At 36.0% G+C, this 12,358-nt stretch overlaps 1 protein-coding gene across 9 annotated transcripts in view; it reads right to left on the bottom strand.

Moving 5' to 3' along the window:
• The window catches only part of Wdr62 (WD repeat domain 62), a 613,801-nt gene that overhangs the window by 42,757 nt on the left and 558,686 nt on the right, over positions 1–12,358 (bottom strand). The gene's annotated exons all lie outside the window — the stretch shown is intronic.

Consider the following 12,358-nt stretch of genomic DNA (forward strand, 5'->3'; position numbering starts at 1 on the left):
TGATGATTTTGTTTAAAGATGTCATGATTGTATGATTGTTTAATGTTAAATACTACACAATTCTTCAATTATTACTATGTAATAGTAGTACAAAAAGTGTATACTTTTTGTACTACTATTACATAGTAATAATTGAAGAATTTTGTAGTAGTACAAAAAGTGTATACTTTTTGTACTACTATGTCAATAACTATAAAAATACAAATATTCTTTCTCTGCGTGTAGCTACCTAGCGAATTCTGGACGGAGGATATGAAGGGAATGCAAGGAATCTAAGGGGCAACAGTGTCATTCATGTTTTGTAATCAATTTCGAGAAGGTTGCACCGAAATCGCCATAAGTATATTCTCTGCCTACATTAGATAAAAATAGATAAAAAAGTCGGAAAACGACCTTTCCGCTTATCGACGTTTTGTAATCTTCAAATTCGACTTATTGATTTCTGATACTTTTGAAAATGCGAATTGTCGACTATTCCAAATTTTGAAGAAGATCGAAAAGCCACCTTTTTAATGCTGATCACACTCCGTAGGGTATATTGATGTGATCGCAAGGTATATTAAAATTATCAGTTTACAAGATATTCTCTCTTTTCATATCTCATGACGAGAATTTCCAATTAAATTTTATTAAAAAAATGAAATCAATATAAGTCAACTTATTCCATGATATATTATAACATAATATCTGATTGTATCCAATCTTAAACCTACCTGAGTGTTCTCAAGAACCTTTGAAGGCGAACTTGAACATCTCTGAGCAACCAATTAACCTTTATGCTATGAAGAAAATAAAATTATAAACCAAGGCTGATGGGGAGGTAATTCCCCGCCACCACTTGTGTCATATTCTCTTTCTCTGATGTAATGCAAACTGAAAGTGAATTTAAATAAAGCGGAAACAATTGGTTAAAGCAAATTGCCACTTTTTTCGGTTTCTTTTATAAGGGCTAAGTGGTGGTGGTTGTCTGTGCGAAAGGAAACTGCAATCCTGTCATAATTTATTATGCAGTATTTAAGGCACAGTTACTTATAATGACAGTCAACCAGCGAACAAACCATCCAATGATGCCATGGCAGTAAGCCACGGAATACACCAATGAACTAACAAAGTCAAATGTTTTAATACAGTTTCATTCCCCAACACCCCTCGAAATGAATAGGACCACAGGATACGAAGGATGTTGCTGGAAATCATAGAGGTACACTCACTCTTTTCAGTTTCCACTGCCATGAAGATAAAAAATTATGACAATACATTGGCAAGTACTTGTGTTACTAGATTCTCAAACAGGCCCCCAGCACTTGTCCTTCATTGGGCAGGACAACAACACATCTAACTAAGCTCGAGATGCTTTTTCTAGGCGAATGCATGTGTCATTGCATGCACTATCATCGTCTATGCTCTTCAAGGATGTTGCTTTGGATGCCGGATATTTTATTTCGGATTGGTACACTGTTAGACAAATATGTTTTTCATATGTTCCGATATAAACAAAATGTGTTTCGGACACAATTTTTAAACACAATATATTTAAGTGCAAACATGTAATGTTCCTAAACTAACACTAAATGTTTGGGACACATATGTCAATATGTTAGAATATATTATGTTTGGGGCATAATTATTTCATAAAAATAATATGTGTGAATGTAAAAATATATAAATTTACAAATTTCGAGTAAACATATATATGTTGTGATATTTTATTCAGAGAGCGACAGAGAGAGTATAGAGAAAGAAATAGAGATGGAATCCGAGAGGGTTGACGAAAGATATCAACATAACACATCGAGAGAATCAAAAGAGAGCAATTTCTGTGAAACCGCTTGTTTCGGAAAACTGTTTTATGATAATGCCAAAAATTTGATATGCTTAAGTCTAAATATTATTTAATTTGAATATTAGAATGAGGATTCGGAGTAAAGAGAATAAACATTCGGAACCAAGAGAATAGACATTTGAAGAAAAGGCATGTGTTTTCGACTTGAGAGCAGCTTTTATGTATGTGTGGACATGTGTTTTGTCTATCATTTTGGCATTATTATTCTTGGTTCATTAAAAGAAATCGGAACGTACAAGGAGTAAGTCCAAATATTCAGGCAAAGGAAATTAAAAAAAAACGGTGGAATATATACCTACAAAAATTACAAAGGTATCTTCATAAAAAATAACGAAATAATACTCTTTTTAGAGTTGAGAAAGTAAAATAAAAACAAGTATATACGGCCGTAAGTTCGGCCAGGCCGAAGCTTATGTACCCTCCACCATGGATTGCGCAGAAACTTCTACTGAAACCGATGGCAAGGTATCTTAAAACTTCCTAACAACGTAATATATACCATATAGTCCATACGTGGTATATATTAAACTACAAAAGGGCCGATAAAATACGTATATAATTAAGTTTAAAGTTTCTATAGAAATAAAATTTTGACAAAATAAAATTTTGACAACATTTTCTATAGAAGTAAAATTTTGACAAAATTTTCTATAGAAATAAAATTTTGAAAAAATTTTCTATAGAAATAAAATTTTGACAAGCATGGGGATTAGCGGCCTTATAAAGGGTGATTCTTTTGAGGTTAGGATTTTCATGCATTAGTATTTGACAGATCACGTGGGATTTCAGACATGGTGTCAAAGAGAAAGATGCTCAGTATGCTTTGACATTTCATCATGAATAGACTTACGATCTGCCACAACGTCGAATTTTCAGTGAATGGGCCCTAGAAAAGTTGGCAGAAAATCCGCTTTTTTATCGACAAATTTTGTTCAGCGATGAGGCTCATTTCTGGTTGAATGGCTACGTAAATAAGCAAAATTGCCGCATTTGGAGTGAAGAGCAACCAGAAGCCGTTCAAGAACTGCCCATGCATCCCGAAAAATGCACTGTTTGGTGTGGTTTGTACGCTGGTGGAATCATTGGACCGTATTTTTTCAAAGATGCTGTTGGACGCAACGTTACGGTGAATGGCGATCGCTATCGTTCGATGCTAACAAACTTTTTGTTGCCAAAAATGGAAGAACTGAACTTGGTTGACATGTGGTTTCAACAAGATGGCGCTACATGCCACACAGCTCGCGATTCTATGGCCATTTTGAGGGAAAACTTCGGAGAACAATTCATCTCAAGAAATGGACCGGTAAGTTGGCCACCAAGATCATGCGATTTGACGCCTTTAGACTATTTTTTGTGGGGCTACGTCAAGTCTAAAGTCTACAGAAATAAGCCAGCAACTATTCCAGCTTTGGAAGACAACATTTCCGAAGAAATTCGGGCTATTCCGGCCGAAATGCTCGAAAAAGTTGCCCAAAATTGGACTTTCCGAATGGACCACCTAAGACGCAGCCGCGGTCAACATTTAAATGAAATTATCTTCAAAAAGTAAATGTCATGGACCAATCTAACGTTTCAAATAAAGAACCGATGAGATTTTGCAAATTTTATGCGTTTTTTTTAAAAAAAAAGTTATCAAGCTCTTAACAAATCACCCTTTACTAACACCACGTTGCAAATTTCAACCGGATCGGATGAATTTTGCTCCTCCAAGAGGCTCCGGAGATCAAATCTGGGGAACGGTTTATATGGTGGCTATATATAATTAAGGATCGATATGGACCAATTCTTGCATGTTTGTTAGAGACCACATTCTAACACCATGTTCCAAATTTCAACCGGATCGGATGAATTTTGCTCTTCCAAGAGGCTCCGGAGGACAAATCTGGGGATCGATTTATATGGGGGCTATATATAATTATGGACCGATATGGACCAATTCTTGCATGGTTATTAGAGACTATATACTAACACCATGTACCAAATTTCAACCGGATCGGATGAAATTTGCTTCTCTTAGAGCAATAGCAAGCCAAATTTGGGGGGTCCGTTTATATGGGGGCTATACGTAAAAGTGGACCGATATAGACCAATTTTTGCATGGTTGTTAGAGATCATATACTAACACTATGTACCAAATTTCAGCCGGATCGGATGAAATTTGCTTCTCTTAGAGGCCTCGCAAGCCAAATTTGGGGGTCCGTTTATATGGGGGCTATACGTAAAAGTGGACCGATATGGCCCATTTGTAATACCATCCGACCTACATCAATAACAACTACTTGTGCCAAGTCTCAAGTCGATAGCTTGTTTCGTTCGGAAGTTAGCGTGATTTCAACAGACGGACGGACGAACATGCTCAGATCGACTCAGAATTTCACCACGACCCAGAATATATATACTTTATGGGGTCTTAAAGCAATATTTCGATGTGTTACAAACGGAATGACAAAGTTAATATACCCCCATCCTATGGTGGAGGGTATAAAAAGGAGGAAACAGTGAAAAATTAAACAGTAAAATATATAATAAGTATATACGGCCGCAAGTTCGGCCAGGCCGAATCTTATGTACCCACCACCATGGATTGCGTAGAAACTTCTACGAAAGACTATCATCCACAATCGAATTACTTGGGTTGTGGTATCTTAAAACTTCTTAACATCGTTTTCTAAATTGTGGTTTAGTCCATACATGGTATATATTAGACAAAAAAGTTATGTATAGTTAAGTCTACAAATAATTACGAATCGATATGGACTTTTTGTACGTAGAGAGCCAGAATTGAAATATGGGGGTCGCTTATATGGGGGCTATATAAAGGGTGATTTGTTAAGAGCTTGATAACTTTTTTAAAAAAAAAAACGCATAAAATTTGCAAAATCTCATCGGTTCTTTATTTGAAACGTTAGATTGGTCCATGACATTTACTTTTTGAAGATAATTTCATTTAAATGTTGACCGCGGCTGCGTCTTAGGTGGTCCATTCGGAAAGTCCAATTTTGGGCAACTTTTTCGAGCATTTCGGCCGGAATAGCCCGAATTTCTTCGGAAATGTTGTCTTCCAAAGCTGGAATAGTTGCTGGCTTATTTCTGTAGACTTTAGACTTGACGAAGCCCCACAAAAAATAGTCTAAAGGCGTCAAATCGCATGATCTTGGTGGCCAACTTACCGGTCCATTTCTTGAGATGAATTGTTCTCCGAAGTTTTCCCTCAAAATGGCCATAGAATCGCGAGCTGTGTGGCATGTAGCGCCACCTTGTTGAAACCACATGTCAACCAAGTTCAGTTCTTCCATTTTTGGCAACAAAAAGTTTGTTAGCATCGAACGATAGCGATCGCCATTCACCGTAACGTTGCGTCCAACAGCATCTTTGAAAAAATACGGTCCAATGATTCCACCAGCGTACAAACCACACCAAACAGTGCATTTTTCGGGATGCATGGGCAGTTCTTGAACGGCTTCTGGTTGCTCTTCACTCCAAATGCGGCAATTTTGCTTATTTACGTAGCCATTCAACCAGAAATGAGCCTCATCGCTGAACAAACTTTGTCGATAAAAAAGCGGATTTTCTGCCAACTTTTCTAGGGCCCATTCACTGAAAATTCGACGTTGTGGCTCGTTAGTAAGTCTATTCATGATGAAATGTCAAAGCATACTGAGCATCTTTCTCTTTGACACCATGTCTGAAATCCCACGTGATCTGTCAAATACTAATGCATGAAAATCCTAACCTCAAAAGAATCACCCTTTACAATTATGAACTTGATATGGACCAATTTTTGTGTGATTGGGGATCGATTTATCTGAGGGCCATATATAACTATAGACCGATATGGACATAGTTAAGCATGGTTGTTAACGACCATATACTAGCACAATGTACATAACTCACTCGGATGTACATAACTCACTCGGATGAAATTTGCTCCTCCAAGAGGTTCCAAAACCAAATCTCGGGATCGGTTTATATGGGGCTATGTACGATTATGGACTAATATGGACCACTTTTGGCATGGTTGTTAAATATCATATACTACCACCACGTACGAAATTTCAAGCAGATCGGATGAATTTTGCTTCTCCAAAAGGCACCGGAGGTCAAATCTGGGGATCGGTTTATATGGGAGCTATATATAATTATGGACTGATAGGAACCAATTCCTGCATGGTTGTTGGATACCATATACTAACATCACGTACCAAATTCCAACCGAATGGGAAGAATTTTGCTCTTCCAAGGGGCTCTGGAGGTCAAATCTGGGGATCGGTTTATATGGGGCCTATATATAATTATGGACCGATATCGACCAATTTTTGCATGGGAGTTTGAGGCCATATATAAACACCACGTACCAAATTTCAACTGAATCAGATGAATTTTGGTCTTCCAAGAGGTTCCGGAGGTCAAATCTGGTGATCGGTTTATATGGGGGCTATATATAATTATGAACCGATGTGGACCAATTTTTGCATGGTTGTTAGAGACCATATACTAACATCACGTACCAAATTTCAGCTGGATCGGATGAAATTTGCTTCTCTTAGAGGCCTCGCAAGCCAAATCGGGGGATCGGTTTATATGGGGGCTATATATAATTATGGACCGATGTGGACCAATTTTTGCATGGTTGTTAGAGACCATATACTTACACCATGTACCAAATTTCAGCCGGATCGGATGAAATTTGCTTCTCTTAGAGGCCTCGCAAGCCAAATCGGGGGATCGGTTTATATGGGGACTATATATAATTATGGACCGGTGTGGACCAATTTTTGCATGGTTGTTAGAGACCATATACTGATACCATGTACCAAATTTTAGCCGGATCGGATGAAATTTGCTTCTCTTAGGGGCCTCGCAAGCCAAATCGGGGGATCGGTTTATATGGGGGCTATATATAATTATGGACCGATGTGGACCAATTTTTGCATGGTTGTCAGAGACCATATACTAACACCATGTACCAAATTTCAGCCGGATCGGATGAAATTTGCTTCTCTTAGAGGCCTCGCAAGCCAAATTTTGGGGTCCGTTTATATGGGGGCTATACGTAAAAGTGGACCGATATGGCCCATTTGCAATACCATCCGACCTACATCAATAACAACTACTTGTGCCAAGTTTCAAGTCGATAGCTTGTTTCGTTCGGAAGTTAGCGTGATTTCAACAGACGGACGGACGGACGGACGGACATGCTCAGATCGACTCAGAATTTCACCACGACCCAGAATATATATACTTTATGGGGTCTTAGAGCAATATTTCGATGTGTTACAAACGGAATGACAAAGTTAATATACCCCCCATCCTATGGTGGTGGGTATAAAAACAAATTTTAGTTCCTCTTTATTAATAAGTAGTCCAAGAGGCGTTGAAGGACACCTTCAAATACAAAAGCGGGTATTAAGATCGAGTTTTGCAGTTAAAACAATTGAAAAAGTTTATTTTCTTTAAAATGAATTATTAAAGAAAAGTAAAAGGTCATTTTAGAGCGATAATGATACCAACTTAATACCGGCCTTAAAGGTAAAAATTAAATTAAGTACAAAACACGATAAGTTTTAAATGCTTTTAAAATAATGTTAAATGCTATTAAAAAACTGTTCACGCCTAAATAAATGTATGTGTATATTATAAAATTATTTATGTATGTTTATACTCGACTCCACGTTCTTCTTTTGTTAGAGTTTTTGAATTCCTTCCAAAATTTCAAACTTTTGTGCTTCCTGCAAAATATGTTTGGAACATATGTTAGAGAAGCGATTTTTTTTTTTTTTTGAGAGTGTAGTTTGCAACAACTATGGATTTTTAATTTTTGCTATTGTGCACTCAATGTTTGCATTACCATGTCTGGTCTAGAAAGTAACTTTCATCCACAAAAGTTTTTGTGAACCTTCCTTTGACGCCCTTCTCTTCTATAATTTTCTCTTTGTTTTCATTTAAATCTGAATTTGGTCATAATGCAAGCCATGATATTAGTTTGTTAGTTTGGCATAATAATTTAGCTTTTGTTATTTTGCTGTGATTTGTATATACCCTAAGGATACACTTGTCCTTAAGTTGGCTATTATCCATTATATGTTAATGTTTCAACAAATGAGAATTTTTAATAATATCACAAAAATGTCACTGACTATATTGATAGAATTTATGCAGTGACTTTAAATATTTGTTATTTGAATTCTAGAGGGTTTTTATTGATAGTGAAACTGACAGTTATATTTGAAAAATAATCATTTCGAAAATGGTGGAAATTTGTTTCTATTAAAAGTTGAATTCAGTTCTTTCACCAAAACTCAAAAGTGCAAACATATATATGACGAAAGTTATATTTTTTTATCAAATTTTGTCAAGATTGAATGGAAAAGATCTAAAGCCTTGTGTACAGTTCTGTCCAGTGGATTTTTAAATTTCGTAGATTCTTTTGCTTTATCCAAACATTGTTGGCTGTTGCTTATGTGAACAAATACGCATATACGTTCTTGTTTGTTGGCGGAAGTGTAAACAGCGGTCTACCTATATATAATAAAACTAATAGAGCTGATAACACACAGATGAGTATGCTACACATGCGTATTGTAATAAAATCCATGTGAAGGATTTTCCACACGAAGAGTTAACAGCAAACACTTACTCGTCCAGCTTAAAAAGCGTCGCCAAAAAAGTAGTGAAAATGTTCCTTTTGGATCCGGAAGTGGTGCAAAATTGGAGCAGAAGCGATGAGTTTAACATTGGCTTGTCATAGGACGGATGTCTACCATTTCAACAGCCGTTGCACTGAATTTGCATCACTTCTTAAGGTGTGATGCGAACCCAGTGATTTGGATGTGAATGAAGAAATTTTGTGATATTTTAACGAATAAATAATTTTTAAATTTTTTTTATGATTTTGAATGGATTATAACAGTTGTCTGGAACGTTTGACATCAAATATTTTCAAAAATTCGCAATTTTTCTAGAAAGGATTTAGCATTTTTTGTGGCAAAATTTAAATAATTTGCACTATTTTATTAATTTTTAATCTGTTTTTAACCCAATTGAAATAATAAAATTTTAAATTTTTCAATAAAAATATGAGAAAAGCGAGTTATAAAAAATTGACTCAAATGAACTTCCTGTGCAGTTAAAATAAAGAACATCTTTGAGAGGACATTTTTGGAAGTGCTTTTAAAGTTGTGCCTTAAGAAGAACTTCCAAATTTTTTTGCTGGGCGTATCTATAATTAGAATAAGAAGTATTTTACTATCTAGTATATAAGTCATTGTAAATTAAACGATAGATGGAGTTTCCACTAAACTATCAAGGCGAGCACATCGTTTTCTTTTCTTCCTTCGCCTGTGTCTTCGATGTGAAACCAGGAGTCGTTGTACACCTTGACTGCGTACAATTTAATTTTTTTAAATTAATTGATTCAAAACAGTAAGCGTGGGTGAAAGTTATTTTTAGGTTCGAAAACCGTGAAAAAAATAGTATTATTATATAAATTGAAGAAACATTTTATAATGCCGAAATTCAATAAATAAGACCTTGCTAATTTTGATCATGAGCTAATGAAGTGATATTCGAAACAATATTAGTATGTCATTATATGGCTGTCGAAGAATGATGGGTAATAGTATGGTCATACTGGGCAAATATTTGACAGAAATGAAAACAGAATTCGTCGATACAGTCAAACCAGCAAACATTTTAAGCTCATATTGGATAGATTTTATCACGATAAGAGGGAGCCACCGTGGTCCAATGGTTAGCATGCCCGCCTTGCATACACAAGGTCGTGGGTTCGATTCCTGCTTCGACCGAACACCAAAAAGTTTTTCAGCGGTGGATTATCCCACCTCAGTAATGCTGGTGACATTTCTGAGGGTTTCAAAACTTCTCTAAGTGGTTTCACTGCAATGTGGAACGCCGTTCGGACTTGGCTATAAAAATGAGGTCCCTTGTCATTGAGCTTAACATGGAATCGGGCAGCACTCAGTGATAAGAGAGAAGTTCACCAATGTGGTATCACAATGGACTGAATAGTCTAAGTGAGCCTGATACATCGGGCTGCCACCTAACCTAACCTAACCTAACCATGGTCATACTGGGAAAATATTTGACAGAAATGGAAACAGAATTCGTCGATACAGTCAAACCAGCAAACATTTTTAGCTCATATTGGATAGATTTTATCACGATAAGAGTATTTTCCCAAAACTGAATCCAGATTTTTCAAAAGTGCTACTGGAAAAAATTTGACACTTATTTTGGGCAAATATTTGCCTAATGGGACCATACCCTAAGAATGATGAGGAGCCACCGCGGCTACTATTACGGTCTTGTATACATGGAGACTGATATGTATTGCAACCAACTTCAGGTTATGACACTTGTCTGACAGCAGAAAGATTGTTTCCAGCGACAGTTTTTTAATGTATTTATCATAGTGATGCGCATTCGAGACAGTTTGTTTGTATGTTACGAAGTACGCATAATACGTTATGCGTACTTCGTACTCTAGTACATGTAACAATATCATGGCTTATTTATTAGCCTATCATTTGGAAAGTTAAAAATGTTGTCAAAATGTTTCGGATTTCCACATCCTCATCACTTCCCTTTATTGGACGATCTACTCATTTCAATTATTAGACTATATTGGTAAAGCGTTCTTGTATTCCAAATAACGAGCTTTTTTTATTTACAACCTTACATAAGCATTTTGATATATTACACTCAGAAATAAAGTTATTCGTGAAGGAATTCAAGTATGATAATGTGACAGCTTTATATCTGGTGGGAAGGCCATAAGTGGCTATTGCTAGAGCCCTCCTGGATTTAAATGTGAATAAATCGTTTGTTTCTAATACCATTGATTTTTACTGTGATACTGGCAATGTTGCATCGATTCCTAAAAGTGTATAAAAAAACTGTAACAGCACCAAAAATAATCTGGACAGGTTTGATCGAAATCCACGCCGCGGTGGTAGATATCTTGGTCGTGAGCTGGACAAATTGTGAGAACATATTGAAAATAGAGCTCGGGCTAAAGCCATTGAAGTTCCAACAAGTGCAAGAGCTCACCGATGCCAAGAAGTTGCTTAGCTTGAACGGAAGTGAACACAATTTTTTTTTTCTGATTCAATCACGAAATAAATTGATCCAATTACTTTTTTAATAGAAATGTCTTCAATCACAGAAATGATAGTATCAATTAAAAAATTAATTGAAGGTAAATTAAAAAATTAATTGATTCAATTAAAAAATTAATTGAAACTATTAATTTTTGTGATTGATTTTTGTTTCAATTAAAAAATTTATTGAATCAATTAAAGTTTTAATTGAATACTTTTTAAAATTCAATTAAAATTTTAATTGGAAAATTTTTCGTGGACATTTTTTTCTGTGTGGTCAGTTACAGAATTTTGTTCCTATGGTAATTCCCCGCCCTGGGCAGACAAGCACCTCGGCCGCGGACCATGGACATTCCAAGAGGACTCAGGACCACCGCGTTCAACACGTCCAAGAATTATTTAAAAATGAGGTTTCTCGCTGCATTTCTACCGCGCAATGCATAAAATCTCTGGATGTCAATTCGTTGGACTTTTGCGCCAGGGCATTTTGGAGAGCATGGCATTACCAAAACGTCGATCATCTCAAGACGACATTTCGCCGGTAATGGGCCAAAATACCGCAGAGCCACTTTTGGCCATAATTCGCATCAAACTTTATATTTAATTTAAAAATTCAACGCAATTCAAGTAGCTCAAGTATTCTACTCTAAACAAAAGTGCACTGAAAAACAATACGACGATAGAAGTAAAACAAAATCCTAATTCAACGACATTGGGCTAAAGTGTAGTTCAACTGAGAAATCTGTAACATTCCATCCATGGACACCATGAATGGAAGGGGGAAGAACCACTTCTTCCGTAAGTGTTTAATGAATGACCTTTAACACACTTTTAATTCATGAAATTGTTTGGAAGATGCCAACATTAGCACTACGAGTTAATTTAGCCTAGAAAGAAAAATCTACAAAACAACTCAAAGTGGCAGATGTTAGAATTTTTTTGCGGTAGACTAAAAAAAAAGAGAAGAAAGCTGGCTGCTTTTAAAAGAATAAAAACCAACTAAAGATTTTTTGGTTAAAAGCCTAATAAAACTATTTGCAAACAAAAGCTATTTGAAACAGTTGAATCTCTTTATGTGGTTATTCGAGGTTGTTGGCCAGAGGGATAGGTCTCTCGGAACGAGATTAGCCAGTAGGCACAATTGCAATATGAAATTGTTTTAAATGAAAATAAGAAATGCCCATTCAAAATGGTTTTTGTGGTAGAAATTTTGCTTTTGAACTTTTTGGTAATCTAAACGTTAAGAGATTATTAAGGGAACACTCGACTAAAAATGCTAGTCAATATCAAATAGGATACGCAGAAAAAAGTATAGAAAATAGTTTGATAAAACAAGCTCTTGCTTCACTCTTTGAGATGTGGTTAGTTTTTCCTATTTCTTCGTGGAAAGTTCTTC

This window comes from Haematobia irritans, chromosome 2, assembly GCF_050003625.1.
Source record: "Haematobia irritans isolate KBUSLIRL chromosome 2, ASM5000362v1, whole genome shotgun sequence".
Classification (NCBI taxonomy): Eukaryota; Metazoa; Arthropoda; class Insecta; order Diptera; family Muscidae; genus Haematobia; species Haematobia irritans.